Source organism: Amblyomma mixtum, chromosome 3 (assembly GCF_055824585.1).
Source record: "Amblyomma mixtum isolate Tamu chromosome 3, ASM5582458v1, whole genome shotgun sequence".
Lineage (NCBI taxonomy): Eukaryota > Metazoa > Arthropoda > Arachnida > Ixodida > Ixodidae > Amblyomma > Amblyomma mixtum.
This window is the reverse complement of record NC_143014.1, coordinates 246,332,662-246,335,157: the sequence shown is the minus strand read 5'-3', so window position 1 is coordinate 246,335,157 and position 2,496 is coordinate 246,332,662. Positions and strand designations below refer to the sequence as shown.

The 2,496-nt window shown below is 50.9% G+C and overlaps 1 pseudogene; it reads left to right on the top strand.

The window, feature by feature from the left end:
* Window positions 1-933: 933 nt before the first annotated feature.
* Window positions 934-2,496, top strand: LOC149354254 (uncharacterized; annotated as a pseudogene).

Below are 2,496 nucleotides of genomic sequence, written 5' to 3'. Positions count from 1 at the left end.
TTGCTAAGTGTTTTCGACAGACCTCTATAAGGAGGAAGCTACCTGATTATGCAGTCCCCATTAGGCCTCGTTTGTAAGCGAGCATGCGAAGCTCTCGCTGCTACATTGTTGCTTGTATTTATTCTGGTTTTATGAGGGACAGCATGGCTGCCTAAATTTTAAATTGAAAACAAAAGCATACTCCGTCTTTTGCGTTTCGCCTCTATCATAACGCTGCAGCTGAGGCTGGAATTAAACCCAAGTACTCAGGCTTAGTAGCCGAGTGCTTTAACCACCAAGCCAAAACAGGTCCAGCCCTTTACTATGATATACCTTTTGGCAAGGGTGCAGCTTTGATATCTAAAAACAAACTCTCTACAGCTACAAGTTTTCGATTCCTCAGGGGTTTTTTTTCGTAGCCCTCGGGCCTTCACCTGTCTCGTGATGAAAAATATGTATTAAAAAATTAGAAAATGAGTTTTTTGTGTCATTGAAAATTGTAGGCGAATCGAGCTGTGACAGCGTGCTGCGTGTCTCCAGAGGGCCAATACCTCCGGCGGCATTTTCCTTTGTGAGACCCCGGGGGCACTTGAGCAAGGGACTGTATGGCACCAGGAATCATTGGATGTCGGGGGCCAATGCTCATTAGGTGTCCGAATTGACAGCTGCCTGGCTGTCACCTTTATTCGCACGCCGACAAGCATTTCATCTGGTCAAGCACACCCCGGAAGAGTGACAGGGGTGCCGGCAGGAGGGGAAAAGCCCCGAGCCGGCGGGAGGTCCGGGGAAGATGAGGAAAGGCGCCGGCGCTGTGTGTGTGTGTGTGGGGTGGGGTGGGGGGGGGGGAGGTGAGGTGAGGTGAGGGACGATAGAGTAACTCTAAGGGACGAGGGAGACCAACGCCATCTACAGGAAATTGGGTGACACCCTAGCCTGGAAAGAGGGATTCCCCGAATGGACGGGGAGAAGCCGAGCCTGGCAAACCATCGGGGGGAAGCTGAGCCTGAGCGAACGAAAAAGGTTAACTCCGCAGCCCCTCCATTACTCTTGACGAAGACTCCGGCGCTAACGCAACTTCACGTAAGCTTGGGCCTCTGCATCATGTACTCAATAATATGTAATTCTTGAATATATCTGTTTTGTTCCAGCTGAGTATAGCGCGGTGTCTATTTGCCTCTCTGTCCCATGTGGACCCGCGCAGTATGTGGGGTCTCGGAAACAAAGGTCATCTGAATGCTGCAACATTCATGGCTTCAAATTTGTAATCCAAGGAAAATCACGGGTGCGCAAACTGAAGCAGGTGAGATCTGTCCCAAGTAAATGTGTAGAGAGGCTCCACGTGCTGTGACAAAAACTAGGAAGTCCTTCCCAGGAGCGTGGGGAGGGAACAAGGGATAATGAAGTGGCGATGGTTAGTGTTGCCGACGAGGCTTGCCCTGTTGTGCGCTGCAAGATAATTTTTGCTGCCTGGGATTGCTGATAGACATAGGGTCAACAGTTAAGGAAAGCAGTCTTAACTTGCTTCGAAAGAAAGGGGATCGTGAGGTGTTGGAAGCGTCTGGCAGTGTTGCAACCAGGTTTGTAGGCCTAACGGGGGATCCTCTTGGCATAAGCGCGCTCTACCGGGACCCCTGCTACATATGCCCAGGCACAGTGTCTCCACCAAAAGGAGTGTCGGGTATCTGTAGACAGGATTTTTTGAGAAGGGAAAGGTGGATGTCTCATTCTTGGAAGAAGCGGTCCATGCTGGGGACACAAAAATTCCGTTTGCAAACAGAAAAATGGCTGAGGTTTGCATTACGAATACTGACACCCAACGGACCGTGGTATTGGTAGAGATAGGGTTCTCGCGACCATAAAGCTGTTCGACGAGACGATCGTCCTTCCCTGGTCAGAGCACATTTCATGCGCCTATGTGCCTTCAGATGTAGAGAGCGTCACCGTGGGAGTGCTTGAGCCGGTCAGTTCTCTTAGCGATGGCCTGAAGGCAGGCGCGTGCCTCATAGCTGTTAGTGGTGACCACAGAGCGCCTCTGTCGGTGGTTAATTGCAGCCACTGAGCCTCCCCAGGAAGACAACTCTTTCTTTACCACTGCGATTGAGAGACGTGAGCCCACGAAAATGGTACTCGCCTCTGTAGGGCGTGCTGGTCCTTTAGTCGCGCTAGATACTTTGTTAGATCTTTCTCATGTAAAGCCCGAAGAGAGGGAGGCGCTGACTGCCCTGCTGATTGAATACTCGGAGGTGTTCGCCGTGACGAACTTGAATTTGGGCTGCTGTGGCGTTGTATAATGCAGGATAGAAACCGACACTTCGGCACCCGTTTACCAGCGTGTGTACCGAATTCTTTGCTCTCAACATGAAGAGATGGAGCGGCATTTGCAGGATCTGATTGATTGCGGCATAGTCTAACAATCAAAGTCGCCATGGGGGCCACCGACCCTATTGGTGGAGAAGAAAAATGGTTCCTACCGACTAGTAGTGGACTGTCGCATACTCAGTGCCGTAACTTGGATCG